This window comes from Aphis gossypii, chromosome 1 (genome assembly GCF_020184175.1).
Source record: "Aphis gossypii isolate Hap1 chromosome 1, ASM2018417v2, whole genome shotgun sequence".
NCBI classification, from domain to species: Eukaryota; Metazoa; Arthropoda; class Insecta; order Hemiptera; family Aphididae; genus Aphis; species Aphis gossypii.
The window spans coordinates 83,368,295-83,381,217 of NC_065530.1; positions in this window are offsets into that span (position 1 = coordinate 83,368,295).

The window sequence follows — 12,923 nt, forward strand, 5'->3', positions numbered from 1 at the left end:
CGGTTTTGTACGTTGCGTAGGCCGGACGAAATCGATTATAATACATATACGCACGACGGTTATACATAATATTATATATTATTATAATGTATATAGGCACGCGAGCGGGGTTTTGCCGCGGGAAATCCCGACCCCGCGCCCGGAGACGTCGTCGAGGTAACAACGCGCGGCGGAGGGGCGTCGAAACGCGCGCGAAAATTTGAATTCTTCGAAAGGCCGCCGTACCGAGAACTCGCGCGGCCGTATCCGCGTCGCGGTTAACTGCTGCTGCGACGTCAATCGGACTGCCTTTGTCGCACACGACGCGGCGACCCAAAGTGTAGTGCGCGTTATACGCGACTGTAAAACTAATTAGACTTTTACGTGTACCGCGTGGCTTCGGTGGTTTTTTTTATTTTAATGGTCATCGGTTTCGGCGAAACAGTTTAATAATGTTATTTTTTTCGCTAATTGAAAAAAACGTTTTAATAGTGCTTTTTTTTTGGTAAACAGAAGTCAACTAAAAAAAATATATACGTATATATATATATTTAGGTATCAAAAAAGTTCTCGTTCTCTTCCGCAAACAGTGCACGTGCCCAATCCGAAACGTGCAAGTTAGTAAATACAATTACTCGTTTAATTGTACCTGGGAAAATATTAATAGTGTACGAAATAAAATATGTATCATCGTCGTCGTTACGTAAGTTATAAAATGTTGTGTGATATGTAAATATTTTAATTGAAAAATATGTATAAGACATTAATACAATACTATATTATGCGTATAACTCATATCACAAATAACTCAAATAACTCAATAACCACAGCTCTGTCAAACAGCATAGAAATTATTCAACGGTGATTGATTATTGTTTGAACAATTTTAAAAAAAAGTGCCATATTCTTAAAATATATTATTGATTATCAAATAAACTATGATGACAAAGGGTGAAATAAATAATATTAACTTTAATATTACTCTTGTTTCTGAGTGAATATTTGGCGGTGTGACAATAAACCAACTTATTGAAGTATTTAACTCTATATAAGCTCTTATACTAACAAGTTTGTTAACAAATTAACAAAGTGGCACTTATGGTAAATGTTTGCCGTGCTTTTAAAATATTAAAGGTGATTAACATATGATCCAGTAGTGCAATTCAATTAAATTCCATAATAAGTTCATCTTTATGTTTGATAATTAGATTGTTTAGCATGAAACATGATTTATATAACTACATATACGTATACCATAAATCATAATCCTTTTTTAATTTTTATATGATTATTATAATATGTTGATGTATCTCCAGATCTTCTGCACATTGTTATAGTGTTATTGTACAAAATAACTATTCGGTTATTGCTTTTAATTATTGAATTAACAACTATTAACCGTCAATGTGTATAATATTATCAATTATTATCATTTATTTACTATTATTTAGTATTCATATACCTATTTTTGTTTGACCGTAGTCAGTGTGTCGATTAACACAGTATTATTTACGCAATAAGACACACACATTGATAACAAAACGAGTAACTTGACTGTGTTTTATGATTATTTTTCAAGCTTATTAAGTTTTTCGCCTACATACTTATTATGATATTGATTATACATTTATGCCATTTATTATGCTATATTTATGCTAACTTATGCGAATGAAGCATCTGTACAGCATAACACTGTGAATTATAATATATTATACTTCAGACGTGCTATAAAATGGAATTTTGTTCAATACTCTCAGCATGCACTAGCTATACTGCACATCATACCGAACAATATACTTATCTCAACTAACAAGTACAGTATACTCGTAAATTAAAGTGTTTTATAGCTTTTTAGAAAAGCTTACACACATTTTAACAAAAATATACATTATATAATAATGTGTGTTTGTGTGTGTGTGTGTGTGTGTGTGTGTGCATTTCCGTTCGCAAACACTGCTGGACATGTAACCCCGCCGGATTGAAAGCGCCTTGTATTGCTATATAGTCAGTACCTACACAATAAACATTAAGTCCATCGTTCAGATTGTTTTTCATTCTTATACAGAGTAAATAACACTATAAAAAATGATGTAATAGCATACTGAAGATCACACACAATGGATAATATAACACATATTCTTACGAACAAAAACAAAAAGGGATTTTGATAAAATACATTTCGGGCGTTTAATCGTTAATAATCGTTTTAACTATTTTAGTTTAATATAGACCAAACTGGGTATGTACAATACGTCCCTGAAAATAATTAATTAATTTACATTTTTATATGATTACCACAGTTTATAGTGTACTCGATTTTTCGAAGACCTTCTGTAAAACGATTTAAGTAACGCCTCAGGGAGATAACTAGAGTAGGTAATAAATACCTACGCGTACATATTCGTACTTTTAGCAATTGTTCATTGTTTGTAACTCATCATTTATAACTATTTCCGTATTAAAGGTAGTCGTCCACTTTTCCGGATAATCTGTAAGTTTAATTATTTTCCGAAATTATTAATGTTTGCAAAATTCGTTATTTTAGTATTTTGCATTTTTGTATTCGGCAGCAAGTTAGTACGTATAATGCAGTTATACAGCAGTTATGCAGTTAATCGGCAGTGCAGGCAGCGATGACGCTGGTGATCGATCTCCAGCTTGATTAACCTCATTACTCTTTGCAACGATATTGAATCTTCGTACTGATAATATTCTCAACGTATATGTGGCGCTTATTTATTGTACATGTTTCTGATATTTTATTTCAACATATATATTAACTTTATTAGATGCAAACAAAACACGCACTTGCACACATAATATTATATAATATATATGTGAACAAATTTTTTTTCATTTACAATATTATACTTGGTTAAAATGTGCACGTTTATTTTATAATACATACAAACCCTTCATCTAAAAAGTGCATCGGTTAGGTCGATTATCTTACTGTTAGAATATAGTCATTTTTCTATATTATATTATATCTATATATAGTCGTAAAAAGGCGCGGGATAATTTGAGATATTTTCGATTCTATCTAAGATTTCTAAAAGCATCTCAGATTTTAGACTGTATAATATTATCAGAAATATCAAAAAATGTCTACAAAACTTCTTATTAATTGTAATATTTATAATATATTATACATCGGTTTAGTCTCGAACTTTCGACTTTCTAAATAAAATACTTAATCTATCCCGCTATGAATATTTTTTACCATGGAAAGTAGTTTTAGAAGGTCTTATCTACATTAGTTATTTTGCCTTAAGAAACCACTAACTATTTTAGCTGGAAATTTCTTTCTTTCTAGTGATCTTCTGCGATTGTTAAGACAATCCTTCAGTTTTGTCACTAAACACCATGTATACTAGTATACTTTCATCTCGTTTCTTTGAGTTCCGAAATATAAGAATTATTGTCGACGAGCATGGTGACTCATTTTTTTATATAAAAACCTTCATTTCATTCATCAAATTGGTTTAAAAATTTAAATAAGAGTTATCGTTATTTTATTTTTTTCTGTTTAATTATTGATCATAATGGTTGAGATATTTAATAACTTGTGTTAATATTTCTTTAATAAAAAAAATATGTTTATTATACCTATATAGATTTTTTACTAGTATTTTACGTAAATGTGATCGTGCCACCACAGCTGCATTTATTAGCCATATGTGGAATCGTAGGAATCATAACAAACTCTTTAATACGACTATAATCGATTTTAAATTTTATTTATTTATTTATTTAATTATTCAACTTAAATAACGTAAATAGAAAAATAAGACATTATATAGATATAGACATACACTATTAAGAATTAACAAAAATTAAATAAAAATAGAATATATCAATTAATGATGTGTAATAGATGTTAGTAAATAATAATAATAAAAATAAAAATGTAAAAGGATCTTGGAGTTTGTTCCTCAAACACAGTATACGATAAATAGGAATGGTGATTCCCGCCTAGTGTTCCTTATAAATGATGCTTTCTATCTTCTTTTCCTATACTGGAGATTCTTTAATTTGACGATACTGATATTCTTATTTTCATATTATAGGCGAATATGTGAAAAACAAATATATAGTTATAGATAGGAAAATTAGAAACACGCCAAATTTAAACGACCATACCATAATTTTCAAAATGGTAACGGACTATACAAATATCTCGAAACTAACATAAATATAGTACAAATAATATAATGATTAAGATTTTATTTATGATTTAGATTAATAGATAAATCTAAGAATTTTACTAGCTAGTAAAGAATACTTCACTCTAAAAAAAAAATACTTAAGTCTTAGTTACTATACACGAAACCAAAATTAATCCTATACTCGAGTTATCTCCGATCTATCTAATGTACCTATGTGAAACGTGGACGGTAATAAAGGGTGACGTAGACAAATTGATGGCATTTGAAAGGAAAATAGCGCGCCATATCTAATATCTATGGCACTATCTTAGAAAACGGCGAATACAGAATTATAACCAACTAAAAATCCTGTTAAATGTACCTTAAGTCCAATTTCAATTTATTTATAAAAGCCAACCGTTTAGAGTAGGTGTAACATGTCTAGAGATCCAATGGTATATTATAAAAAAAGTAATGGCATAAACAATAAATTGGAAAATCTATAAAAGTGTGTAACAGGATCAAAACTAAAGGAAAGTGAAGGTAGTAAACAGAAGCTAGAAATAATTGAAGCAACGAAATCTCTAAATGGGCTATGAAAACTAAAGAAGAATATTCGGTCACCGATTATTCAGTCAAACACTTAGCTTAAAATTTTACAACAAACGTTTTAGCAAAGTAAAACTCTTGGTGTCGTTTTAATCGCAATTCTTATTTTAAAATTAAAATATTTTAGTTAAGTTTAATTCATAGGTCGGAAACACCCATCACTTGCAAAAAATATCAAAGGTCAAGTTGTTCCAAAAAATGCTATTGAAAAATTGACGACTAAATATTTTTTTAAGTATATACTTATGTGACAAAAAAGGGGGATGAAATCAATTCAAACATTTTAAAAGTTTTATATATTATAATAAATTAAAATAATATATATACATTTCAAAAAAGAGATAAAAGCAATAAAAAGCTGGATGGTCGAGATTATTCTCGTTTTGCTTTCTGAGGTATAGAATGGTGGTGGTACAGAATAATGGTGTACAGATAATTTTTTATTTAAATTGTATTCGAAAAACAATCATGAACAAACTCAATTTCATAATGTTTAAAAAAAGATGGTTTTAAAATATATATATTTTTTTATTGTTATGTTTACTTTTAACAAAAATGTCAAGCATTGAAAATAAAACCCTAAAATTAAATTTTTATAAAAATATGCATGTTTATACAAAAAATATGAATAAAAAAAATAAATGATTACATGGCGTAAATATTATTTCATTCAATATTAATTATCACTATGGTTACTATTATACATGATTCCAATGTACCATTATATTAATCATTTAAACCTTATGGCTTATATATACTCGATGGAAATTTTGTTATATACCGATATGCAATGTAATAACATAATGAATACATTTATTATAAATTATAAAATATTAAACAGTTATAAATTAAAGTTGCAGATAATTTCATATTAAAACAATAAAAATGTAAATAAAAAATGTTCAATACAATATTATGATAATCATTTTTTTGTTTTATAATAGTTTTAAGTTAATACTTAAGTAATAATATTAAAATAAATTTTCAGTGAATATTTCATTTGTGCATCATTGCACTATATGGCCAAAATATTATCATTTTCTTATTATAAAGTAATAACTAATAAGTGATAATATATACGAGTAATAAATAAAATGAAAATTGATAAAATTAAGTTAGTAAGTCTTGTTGCTTTACAATAGCTTCTTTTATCTATGCCGTAAGTTTCTTTGTAAAATTCCAAAAACAACATACCTATATATGGTACCTATGTATTAGCATTTATTTTTGATGCATATTATATATATTATGTATAATGTTTAAATATTCCTTTGCTATACAATATTTTGTTGTAAAAAATATACATTTTTATTAATTGTACTAAAAATTAATAACGATAAATTTGTTCTAAAGTGTAAAATTAAATATCTATGTTCTTTAATTAAAAATCAATTTATTAGAAATAAAAAATATTATTTGTAGAAGCCAAATAATTGATCTATATAAATTGTTTCTTTATAGAGATATTTTATTGAAAATAATTATATTTTTTTTAACCGATTATCTTATCTTTTATTATTATATTATTGGTTTTCTTTTTATTTAACTGTCCTAATTTAGGATAGAATTATTGAGTTCTATTAAGTTTTCAATTATTTTATTTCGATTCTCTATGCAATAAATTATTAACAATCACACACGACACACACACACATACACACACACACACACACATATAACATATTATAAGCTGTCACTACAGTATTAGGTATAGATAGAATACGAAGAAAATTAATTTAACCTCTTTACAGTTATTACTAGTTTTGTATTGTTATATTATATAAATGTAATATAAATGAGAATGTTTAATCCCACATCACTTAAACCTATTGGCTATTTATGATGTTTAAAATTTGTAATAGAATGATTTCCTTTAAGACGATTTAATTCAACAATTAAATAGGTTTACTTAAATAGATACATAATAGCTTATGATATATTAAGCTTATGATAAAGTACATTATTATATAATATATTAATGCATACGTATTTTTATGTTTAAAAAGTTAATGATGCAAGCAGATTTACTAAAAATATACTCGTAAACCCAATGTTGCTTGACGTTAGTCAGTGAGTGATTGATGTTCCAAAAATTGTAATAGATTAAAAAAAATATTTAAAATTAATGTAGAAAAATGATGTCTTTTCATCGACAGTTTAATGAAATAAATATTATGTTATTTTGCTTATCAATTAAAATTAAAATCAAATCTGTCAAATTGTATTTATTATATCGATTATCGATGGTGATACATTTCTTAAATCTTAAACTATCATAATAATTATAGGTAATAATACTAATAAATGATAATAAATAGGTACAATATATTTATACATGACTACATAATACACATAACGTTATCAGTTATACACTTATATATCACTGGTGTCTGGTACAGGTTTTATTGATTTTAATTAACAATATGAAATTGTATAAAATTGACGTTTAAATTTGATAAAACGGTTCTAATAGGTACCTAAATGATTTTATTTGACTGCAATTTGACGGAAAAACATCAAAAATATTTTAAAATGTTATCAAAAAATAATTTTTATTGAACACATATAAAACAATATGAAAATATTATGTTTTAATTTTTAAGTATTTTAAATTTTCTTAATGCATATTTTATCCAAGTTCAATTTTTTTTTTATATAACTACATTATTGTTATTTAATCCAAAAAATCTATTTTCTATACGTATACACAACGTTTGTAAAATTTCGGAACATATACTACACATATTAGTTTATTTTATTAGATTTTTCAAGTCTAAAAAAAAATGTATTAAACTTTTATTTTTAATTCATATTATAGATTAATTGAAAATATATAAATTGATTGAATACGATTATTTTAATTTTATTTTGAAATGATTTCTTGGAAAATTGTAATTTACCAAAGCAAAAAAAAAAAACAATAATAATTGAAAGTAGATACTGGCTCTTTGGGACACCCGGAGATTTCCCAGTGCACCAGTATTGTTAATGTAGCCATGTGGCCAGTAATAGCTGTAAAAAAATTGAAATAAAAATAAAAATGTTGGATAAGTTTGTTTAAGATAATTGTTGAATTAATTCTGACGTGTGAAAAAGATGTACTAGCTGAACTTAATGTAATAATGAAATTATTAACAATTTTGCTATAACAAGTGAACTTTTCCAAAAAAAAAAAATAAATAAATAATTCGTTTTAGTTTATAGAAACTTATCACAAATTAGCTAAGAAACTACAGTTTTTCACATAAGTTATATGTTCAATATTATAATTTTTATTGAAAATATAGAGGATGTAAAAAGATGGTTTTTTCGATATTCTTATTTTCATTTACAAGCAATATACAGATATGACCATTCTAGATCAAAGTCCCAGTGACTTTTTGTCTCAATCCGCCCCTTTACTTATACCTAATCATACATTCATACAAATTAAAATTTTCCAATAGGCTTTAGTATACTCTTTGAACTCTTTTTCACTTGGATAATGATCAAATACAATTTTTCGAGTGGTGACAACCATTATATGTATAACTGTATTATTGCTAATGTAAATATGTATAAAGTATCTAATTTAAGTAGGTGTGGTACCGTAGCGGATAAATGATAATGGAAGATGGTAGTCCGTAGGTATACAAATTATAAATATTAGGATATAAGTACATTAATTATGTGCTATATCTTAGTGTAAAAGATTCACTATTTACTAGAATCTTCTATCTTAGATTTTATTTTATACAATACCATTTGAAACTAACAACAACGGCACTTCCCATGGATGGGCATCAAAAGAGTATATCAAGTAAAATGTAATTTTATTTTTATTTTTTTGGAATATTATTCCATTTATGATAGCACATATATGGATAGTTATAAAGGATTATCAAAATAATATAGTTTGATCAAAGCTTACTGAAGTATTTACGGGTTTTGATATGAAATTATTGAAAAAGCAATTTATTTTTTCTTTACGTCTGATCATCCTCTCAAAATGTATTTTGGTATAACGTATTAACGTATAAGCATATATTAACTTATTAAATAATCCTACTTATTAATTATTACCATTGACATTTTTATAAACTATTACATTTATCTTTTGTTAATTTTATCATAGTATAAAATCGATACCTTTATGAATTATAATTATACTTGAATTCATTAAATAATCTCCAAGTATTATGTATACGAATGTACGAGTATAAATAATGATTTAATTAGTGTAATGTAATATATCTTATGCATATAAAATGTAACAGTAATATTTTTATTTATGCTCAATCATGGATAATTAGAATTAAAAATAAATTAAATAATAATAATAATTTATTTAAATGTATTTTTAAATAAGAAATATTATACGCAATACTCAAATTGCCAAAATTCATTAATATTGAGTTTAGTTGATATTACTTTATTCAAAACAATAAGACGAACCTAATACTGAATAATTTTGCTGTTACTCACAACTCACAATTATAAGTAATTCTTATATTCAAAAATCATTAAATAGTTTAAATCTACAATCAATATTTTGTAAAGTATAACAAAATAACTAAAACTGACTATATTAAAAACTATATTTCGTAATTTTTATTTTTATTATATTATTTTGCAAATTTGAAATTATAAAAGCATGTAAAACGTTAGTAATACATTTTTAAGAAACAGTAGAAATATGAAAAAAAATTTACCCAAGTACATAATATACTTTTTACGATTTATTATTTGTAAAATTATCACAAAGGTGGTTATTATTGAAAGAAGTCGCTGATTCCCAAAAGCGCAAAATGAATTTAAGCTTTTGTTTCTTGGTAGTGGGGTAAAAGAGCAAAAATAAATATAATATCTGATACAGTATTTTACGCGTTTCACGATAAATTGCAATTTGCAACGATTTTTATTGCACTTATCTGTGTTTTAACACTTTTATCATAACATATTACGATGACGATCGCAGCAAATCTAAAGTAATTTCCAATCTACAAACATGGAACTTGTATACAGAAAAACGATTTCCAAATTGGAGTACTTGAAAAATGTGGACTTCAAATATCAAATTCCCTTAAATAAAATCAATGTAGTTTTACGCAAAACTTTTTTTTTTAATTGTTGTAAAGAAAACTTATAAGAAGTATTATTTATTTCAAATTTGCTAATCTTATAGAAAAAATTAAATAATTTTTAATTAAAAAATACCTAGCTAGTTAGTGAATTTTCTCAATTTTCGTCAACAATTTAAATGCAAATGATTTTAAGAAAAATGTTGACTAAAATATGTGTTTAAAATATTTTTTAATTGATTACAATAATAAAAAAAATTAGAGTATAATTCTTGTTTTTTCCTGATATTTTTGAAAATACTTGAACATTTCTATGTTTGAATCACCAAAGTAAATTTAATTTTCTATACTAGAAACAGTAGGAACATTTCTGGGTAGTTAATGGTCGTAGGTAATATGTACTTATATATTTTTTTTTTATTAAAAAGTATATTTAGATACAAAAAACAAAAATTATTTTATTTTAATTTATCCACGAATAATTTATAATAATGGATAGACCATATTATAGACTATAGTCTTGAATGTTCTAAATAAATTATTACCAATCTCAAAATGTAATTAAAATGTTGTTCCTAAATTGAGTAAGATAATTGGTTATAAATATTACACTATATCTAATAATATCTACTACTAGCTAATAATACTATAAGCTAATAATACAAATAGTATTTATAACCACTAGTAAGATATATTTTTAGTTAAAAGTAATCTGAGCTAAAACGCTCTCACATAATAATGTTTTTCAAATGCTTTTCAAACCAGCCATTCTCAGGTCACAGCTGATGCTGTTAAAGTTTTAGGAGAATAAAAAAAAAAATGAGTCAACAATTTTTTCTCACTTAGTTACTTTTACACAGAGAATCACGTATATATTATCTATATATATATAATTGTGTGTGTGTATGTATCGATAAATATCGTTTAATGCCAAAAATCACGTACGAATTAATCTGCAGAGTAAGAGGAAAAACACTTTTCAAGTTTATATTGTAAACTACCTTTACGCATCCACGCCAAAATAATTCTCCGGCATATGTTACCTACTGAATATTGCGTTCTAAAATATTTATCGGTGATCTCATGCACGTACATCATAGCAGTATATTATTATTGTTATATAATCACTAATACAGTATCTTATGCTCAACTGCGTGTGTACTATACATATCATAAGAAAATCATATTTTGTATTGCATTCGCGTACTTATTTTGACATTTTTTTTTTTTTTTTGCAGGACATTACACTTCGCAACAGCCGACGAACACTATTATAATAGCATTACTATACCGAAACCATATTATTACTCGTAACTATAGTAACCGTTGGCACTTCCTACGCTATATTCCCGCGTGAACCTCTCTATATATTATACTCTCTTGCAAACGCGCCCGTTTCGAATTTTTTAAGGCGACATTGATTGTGACTCGGTATGATTATTATAACGATGTATAAAGCATAATATATATAATATGCTTTAGGGATAATCTAAGATTAGTCACATTATAGTCTTATGAAGTTATAAAAATTTAAAAAATAAACGGAATAATACCCTATTATATTATCATCATCATATTTTTCACATCATACACAAAATGTCTGTATTTTGCAAGTATATTTGCATAGTCTACTTTGTCATAAAAACAAAATCAAAATTTATGAAGTTCAAGGTTGTAAACCTAGTAAAAAGTAATTGAAACAAAAGAGCTTTGAAATCTTTTTTTATTCATTTAAAACTGTACGGATTTGATTATCCTTGTCATACGGTCACATAAATTCTGTCATTTACTATTATATTCTGTATTATAGGTATTCATGCATAATTTTTTCGGTAATATCTTTCTTATACATTTACTGCAATTGCCACTCTCACTACCTCTGAGTCTCATAACATTAATTTACTATATTTTAGATTTTAAGCAGAGAGATGAATAAAATGATATTACATTGATATATTCATGTGTTTTTTTTATCACTGAAAAATAGATCAGTTTCTGGAAATATGTCATACTATGTGCGACTACTCAAAATTCAGTCACCATAAAAAGAACTCAATGAAAATAAAATAAATACTGTTTATGGTAAGAAATAGAAATTATTTTTGTTTTAATAAGTAATATACTATTTACTAAAGGTGAAATTCACTTTAAAATTTTTATTTAAAAAAAACATATACGTATATTATATTACATAACTTAGGTAGGTACTTCATTGTTTACAAATATAATAAATAGTTTATAGTCAATAATTAAATTCAATTATTTTCAACAAACTTCAGTGAAACAATATCCATCTCATTTTCTAATTTGTTATGTACATAATATTTTAATATTAAAAATAATGGTGAGAATTGAAAAAGTATTCTACATAAAAACTAAATAATTATAATTATAGTAAAGATAAAATTCGATGGCTTACTAGGTAGTAGGTACTTAACTATCTCTATTAAACATATTATATTCATATAAACATAATATATATCATTATAAAATAATAATGTTAATAATTATGCTTCTACGAAAAATTTTTTTTTTTTAAATTTTTTTTATTCTTAAACTTAATACAATAGGTCTTTGAGAAATACTGTTATTTTTAAAAAATATCTGAATAACCGTATATTTAGGTGCCTATGTATAACGCCTTGTAATCAAGACTTCTACTAAACTACCAAAATTAGTAAATTTATACCATAAGTAGTCTGCCTAGTACCTAGAATGTGTTTGTAATAAAACATAAATGACTGTATTTTATCTATTATAATTATAAAATATTATTAATCATAAAAATACAAAATTTATGAAGTTTTACTGAAATCACCAGATTTATTTTAGTATTTCATGGGCTTATTACCTATGTGTACGTATTATTCTAAATCTTTTTGGAATTATAATAATTATTTTATAATATACAATAATGTATCACTATATGTCTATATTTCTGTGTAACGTGTTCAGAACTTAGAGTACGAAATATCGCCAAATTATCGTCAAAACTCAAAATCGTTGCGCAACTTGTTTGCGACGTTTGCGTATTATCAATGTGGTAACAAATAAAGTTGTTTTGGTTTACAGTGGTTACTACAACAACTCTGCCGGTTTGAATATAACCTCAAAGATTTTAGAATTA